The sequence below is a fragment of the Lactuca serriola genome, chromosome 7 (assembly GCF_051521515.1).
Source record: "Lactuca serriola cultivar US96UC23 chromosome 7, Lser_US96UC23_V15, whole genome shotgun sequence".
NCBI lineage: Eukaryota > Viridiplantae > Streptophyta > Magnoliopsida > Asterales > Asteraceae > Lactuca > Lactuca serriola.
The window spans coordinates 3,712,976-3,720,425 of NC_136414.1; positions in this window are offsets into that span (position 1 = coordinate 3,712,976).

Here is a 7,450-nt window from a genome sequence, read left to right on the forward strand (position 1 = left end):
ATAACATCAAGTTACTGATGCGTTTACACATCATCAATAAATAACCAACCAGCAAACAACAACCATATCTCTAAGTTTTAAGACTATATGATATTATCGCTTTGCGATCACTTAAGGTAAAACACCACGAAGTGATACCAGCAAACTCGGGTTTATTCCAATGCTCAAATCATATTCATAAGCACTCATGAACTTTGCAGCAAACCTTTGCTATTCCCAAAAACCTTTTAGACAATCTACAAACAATTCATGACAGTCTTCATTCATATCTACTTCGAAAATATGAAAGACTGTGGACAGTTTGAACAATCCTATCATTCAGGAAGTCAAAACATGCAAAATTGAAAAATAGATAAATACCCAACACAAGATAGTAGCTTTACTCACAAATAACACAACTTTATTTATTCATCAAATGTCAAGTACAAACTATCTATTACATGTTTCCTATCTAATCCAAACTTATATCATCCTTCAGCCCAATGCTCCTAGTGTGCTGCAAGTGCTTGACCTTACTCAGTCCCTTCGTAAGGGGATATGCTGGGTTTTCTTCTGATGATGCCCTCTTCACAACAGGTGTCCCTCTTCTACCCGATGTCTGATAAAATGGTATTTTATGTCGATATGATGAGATCTACCATGATCTCTTGGTTCCTTGGTTAAGGCAACCGCTCCTTCATTATCACAAAAAATTTCCATCGGCTCCTTTATGGATGGCATAACTCCAAGATCTCCAATGAAGTCATTCAACGATATAGCCTCCTTTGACTCTTCGCTCGCTGCAATGTACTCTGATTCGCACGTTGAATCAGCCACGGTCTCCTGCTTGGAACTTTTCCAAGTCACTGCTCCTCCATTTAGGGTAAAGACCCAGCCCGACTGCGATCGGTAATTATCCTGATCCGTCTGAAAACTAGCGTCACTTTACCCTCGTACCCTTAAGTCATCACTCCCACCGAGGACTAGAAAGCATTCCTTGGTCCTTCGTAGGTACTTAAGAATATTCTTAACTGCAATCCAATGGGCTCTACCAGGGTTCCCTTGATATCTGCTGACCATGCTCAAAGTAAAGGCCACATCAGGGCGAGTACAAGTCATAGCGTACATGATAGAGCCTACTGCAGAAGCGTAAGGTACTCAGCTCATATTAGCTATCTCTTCCTCCGTACTCGGGCTCTGAGTCTTACTCAGCTTGGTATTGCTTTGGATTGGCAACTCCCCTTTCTTGGAATTTTTCATACTAAAACGCTTTAGTACATTATCCAAGTATGTATCCTGACTGAGTCCTATCAGTCTATTTTCTCTGTTTCTTACTATCCTTATTCCCATAATATAAGTAGCCTCTCCGAAGTCCTTCATAGCGAAACATTTCCCAAGCCAGGACTTGACCTCCTGCAAGGTTGGGACTTCGTTTCCTATGAGCAGTATGTCATCGATATACAACACGAGGAAGCTCATTATACTCTCACTGGATTTGACATATACACAAGATTCATCTTCGCTTCGCAGAAAGTCAAACTCTTTAACTTTCTCGTCAAAACAAAGATTCCATTTGCGAGACGCTTGTTTCAATCCATAAATGGATTTCTTAAGCTTGCATACTCTATTCGGATGCTTCGCATCGACAAAACCATCTGGATGATTCATGTAAACATCCTCAGCCAACTTTCCATTAAGGAAAGTGGTTTTCACGTCCATCTGCCATATTTCATAATCATGAAACGTAGCTATTACGAGCATTACCCAATAGACTTTATCTTCGCAACTGGTGAGAAGGTCTCATCATAGTCAACTCCGGGAGTTTGAGTAAAGCCCTTCGCAACCAATCGCGCTTTATAAAGAAGATCCACTTGTACCCGACTGTCTTACGACCCGGTACATTATCAACCAAATTCCAAACTTGGTTGTCGTACATGGATTGAATCTCGCTGTCCATTGCCTCTTTCCATTTAGCAGACTCCGGGCCTGCCATGGCTTCCTTGCAGCTGCTAGGTTCGTCCAAATTTAGTAGTGTACTATCACTAATAAATGTATTCCCTTAAGTAGTAATATGAAATCCATATAACTTGGGTGGAACATTAGCCCTAGTGGAACGTCGAAGAGGTAAGGACTCATCAACAGGTTCAACACGAGTTTCCTCCTCAGGTTGAGTGCTAGTGTCAGAGGTTCCTTCATCGCTTTGCTCTTGAATCTCTTCAAGATCAATTTGCCTCCCACTGTCCTTTTGGCTTATCAATTCCCTTTCTCGGAAAACTCCTCTTCTAGCAACGAAGACAACATTGTCACCTGGTCTATAGAAAAGATAGCCAAAAGATTTATGTGGGTAGCCGATGAAATAACACTTCTCACTACGAGGTTCGAGCTTGTCGTGAGTCTCTCATCTTACGAAAGCTTCGCAACCGCAAACCTTAATACGTGCCAATGAGGGAGCTTTCCCTGTCCACATCTCATGAGAAGTCTTGGAAACCTTCTTGGTGGGAACTAAGTTAAGGATATGGGCGGCAGTCTCTAAGGCATACCCCCAGAAAGCTATTGGTAACGAAGTCCGAATCATCATTGAACGAACGATGTCCAAAAAGGCCCGATTACGTCTCCCAGCCACACCATTCAATTGTGGCGTCCTCGGAGGCGTCAATTGTGAAACAATTCTGCATTCTTTTAGATAGTCTAGAAACTCAACACTTAGGTACTCTCCTCCTCGGTCTGACCGAAGCATCTTGATTTTCCTGCCCAGCTGATTCTCCACTTCATTCTTGAACTCTTTGAAATTTTCAAAGGTTTCCGACTTTTGCTTGATTAAGTAGATATATCCATATCTGCTATAATCATCCGTAAAAGTCACGTAGAAGCGGCAAGCATCCCTTGTGGTGGATCTAAAGGGCCTACACACATCGGTGTGTATGAGATCCAATGGACCCTCACCCCTTTCACAAGTGCCAGTAAAGGGTGACTTGGTCATCTTCCCAAGTAAACAAGATTCACACGTGTCATCGTCCGTAAGGTCGAATGACTCCAACACTCCATCCTTTTGGAGTTGGGCTATGTGTTTCTTGTTGATATGGCCAAGGCGACAATGCCACAAGCATGCTTTGTATAGACTAGTAGACGAATCAATATTCAAAACATTATTTCCTAAATTATCAACAACCATCACAGATTCATAAATCCCATTACAAGGTAATGCATTGAAGTAAAAGACACCATTCAAATAAACATTAATAGAACCATTGCTATTATCAAAAGAATATCTGAAAACCTTGTCTAAACAATCCATGAAATGAAATAATGTTTCTTGTCATATCTGGCGAATAAAAACAATTATTTAAATCTAGCCCTAACCCATTACTCAACACTAAAGAATAAACTCTGACTTTGGTCACAGGCGACGATCTTCTGTTTCCCATAATCAGGTTCATCTTTCCATGTTCCACTTCCCTACTTCTTTTTAGGCCCTGCATATCAGAAAAAAATGTGGTAACCACACCCTGTATCAAGAACCCATGAAGTAGGAAATCATGAGTTATTAGATTTAATAGAATACATACCAGCGAAGGTAGGCTTAATCTCCCCATCCTTTATGTCTTGCAGATACTGAGGGCAACTTCGTTTCCAGTGGCCCTTTTGGTGGCAGTAGAAGCACTCTGCTTCCTTAGGATCAGAGGAGGGTTTAGCGGGGCCTGTTTTGGTCCCACTTGAGGATGAACCATCACGGGGCTTCCCCTTTAGGTGGCTCTTACATGGAGCCTTCCTCTTTTTACCCTTCCCTTGACCTATTGCCATCACAGGAGTGGCCACAGCAGGGGAAGATGCAACAGATTTGTCTTTGAGGTTGCTTTCAACAGTCCTCAAAAGTCCTTGGAGGTTGCTCAAGGAGACCTTCTCCTTGTTCATGTGGTAGGTCATTCTGAACTGGTTGTAACAGGAGGGCAAGGAGTGGAGGATTATGTCGATAGCCAAATCCTCATCAAACTTAACATTAAGTTTGAGAAGACGATCAAAATACCTCTGCATTTTCTGCAAATGAGAGGTTAGGGATTCTCCACTCCCCAACTTAGCAGTGATCATGTTAGTAATGATCTCATAGCGCTCTTGCTTCGCGCTCTGGTGATACCTGTCCAGCAAATCCTGATGCATTTCATACGGATACATGTCCTCATAGGACTTTTGGAGTTCGAGGTTCATGGTGGCTAGCATGATGTAGTGAACTTTCGTAGCATCATGCTCGTGGGCCTTAAAGGCGGCCATCTCTTCTGGAGAAGCAACATCTGGGATGATCTTTTCAAGCTTTTCATCGAGGACATATTCTTTGTCCTCGTAGCGTGTGATCATGCGAATATACCTCATCCACTCATTGAAGTTTGACCCATAAAATGTCACCTTTTGACATAGGTTCATCAACGAGAATGACCCAAAAGCGTTGTTGTTATTGTTAGCAGGCATCTGAAAAGGAAAAGCAACAAAGTTTGATTAGAAATGAGTACCTAATTAAACACCCAAATGAGAAATTAGGGATAGGACCTAACAACATTATTTACAACTTAGAAAGGGATGTCGTACTCTAAAAGTAAATAATTTAAAGGTAAGTGAATGAAGATTCACTAATTCTCACCATGAAAAATGAAAAAGAAAGTTAGGTTTTAAATGAATTTAAAACTCCTAGATCTTTGAGATTCATTGAACTTTTCAATGGCATGTTTAAATCTCGATATGCACTTCAAATTTGCGACTGGGATACCGAGGATCGCAAACAAGTTGTGAATAACCATGCGAATCAACATGGTGCACTCAATGTCTCTATCACCTAATTAATGTGCCGGTAAACCACACACGCTCCATTGATCTATGACAAACATCGAGTCACCCTTCGCCACCAATGTCATCCCCAAATTAGTGTGCCGGTTAACCACACGCGCTCCACCAACGTTTGACAAGGGTACGAAGTGTGATTCCATGGATTAGCATCATTTTCACATTTTACCCTAAAGTAACTAAGATTGGGATTTTGCAAAACATGTAGTTACTTTGTATCTTACATTATACTTTTAATGAGGAGAGGGTTGCCCTATCCTACCCGTTCGACTAACGACCCTCCACCAGTCAAGCAAGCGGTGGGTGTGAGTGTACACCCATTAAGCGTCATTTTATAGGCAACAACCTTATACCCACCTTATAGACTGGCTTCGTGAATAAGGCCTACTAATGGTAAGACTAGCATTTTAAGTTATACATACATATATATATATATATATATATATATATATATATATATATATATATATATATATATATATATATATATATATATTAATTAAGCTTGTAATAATATAATAGTATAGGGTTGAATTTTAAACTTGTAAAATTATAAGGGTTTGAAATTTAAATTTTTGAACATTAAACTTTTAATCACAAAATTCAAATGTCAAAACTTGAGGGCAAGTTTTGAACTTTTCAAAACAAAAGGGATCAAATAAAAAATAATTTAAATTAAACGATTAATTTCAGAATTATCTATATTTGATCTAATCCAATTTTAGTCATAAGATAATTACCAAATAATTTTAAATAATCCATATTTATCATATAAACAACTAATATTCAAAAGATTTGAAATTATCTATTGTTTTGGCAGTGATAATCATTCAATTAAAGTAAAATTTGGATTTTAACTTCAAAAAACGATTTAGGCATTAAATCCATGACAAAACAGCAACAAAATCTCGAAATATCCTCTGCCTGACGCACAGACTCGCCGAGTCAGACGTGGACTCTCCGAGTAGGGCCAACTCGCCGAGTCTAGATACTGACTCGCTGAGTTGAGTCGGGTAGAGGCAAGAAACTCGATTTTCAGCAAGCAAACAGTTAAAGAATCACATACAATTGAAACTAATCATGGCTCTGATACCGCTGATGGGTGTTATGCATAAGAACAATCCTATGTGCTCATTCAAACCCTAATGCTTGGATCTAGGTCTCTTTATTGTACATGATTTGAATCCAAGATTTGAAACCCTAGATCTATCAAACATAATTCGAAATTAACATCATAAGAATAGATCTAAGTTATTTACCTCTCCCAAATTGCTTGAAATCCTTGTAGTCTTCTTGATTTTGAGCTTAGAGTCACAATTGTAACTCCTCTAATGGTTCACAAACCCCACAAGCAAGAAGGCAATATGAGAGAGGGTGAGAGATGCTAAAATCAGCCCTAGGGTTCTCTTGGAATCATGTGTAGCCGATTTCCATAGCCTAGGGGTCTTATTTATACTGCAGGCTGCTAGGGTTTCAGTCTAAACCCTAATGGACAGCTTAGCCACCAAGCAGCCCAAGGAACCTTCTAGAATAAGGCCTTGGAAGAAAACATGATGGATCCCCATCATAATTTCTTTCCCCCTATAGTCCATTAGGTTTCCCAGCCCAAAACTCAACTACCATACATTTGACAGTTTATACCCCTTTATTTAATTAATCTCTTTTAGTCACCAAATTATTTCCTAATTAATTTATGACCAATACCAATTAAATAAATATGATTTCTCCTTTAATATATTATTCTCATAATATATTCATAAACCATAATATTCTCTCTCTCTCTCTCTCTCTCTCTCTCTCTCTCTCCTTAAATTACCTTGCCAAGTTGCTTTGGTGAAGGCAACCCAAAAGGACCATGCATAAGCGGGTCAAGTACATACCAAATATAGTTACGGGCTTAGACACTAATCCAACAATATATATATATATATATATATATATATATATATATATATATATATATATATATACTGTATAATTCCATGGGTTATGTGTAAACCCTAATTCTTACACTTGGGCTTGTAATGGACTAAAACTTTATGGATCCTTACATAAGGTTAGCCAATCACTAATCCACCATGGCTTATTATCCCAACCTATATGTATCATTGATTTACACAATCAACCCCTATATATTTAATTAGTCTCTTTTGATCACTAAATTAATTCCAAATTAACTCTTTATAAATACTAATTAAATTACATGATTCTTCTTTCTCAATATCCATCCTATTAGATTGTTCTTGTGAATGCAACCCAAATGGACCATGCTACTCTCGAGTCAACTACATTCCAATTTTAGTTATGGGCTTAGACACCTAATCCAACACTAACATCCATGGCTTTTGGAGTAGACCATAATCTCAAATATGGCTTAGAAGACCCAAAAATGCACAACTTACATCCTAAGTTGGATATAGCATAAAGTACCATCAAGATGACAACTTTCTACCTCAAATGATTTTCTAAGATGAAGATGACTCTGGATCTACAAGCTCAAGACACTCCCAAGCAACCTCCATGTGTTCTTCTTCTTCTTCTACTTCACCAAAAACACCACCAAAACTCACTTTCAAGCTCAAATATCACAAATGATAATTAGGGTTTTGATCTCAGGGTATAGAGCGATGGAGGCTATTCA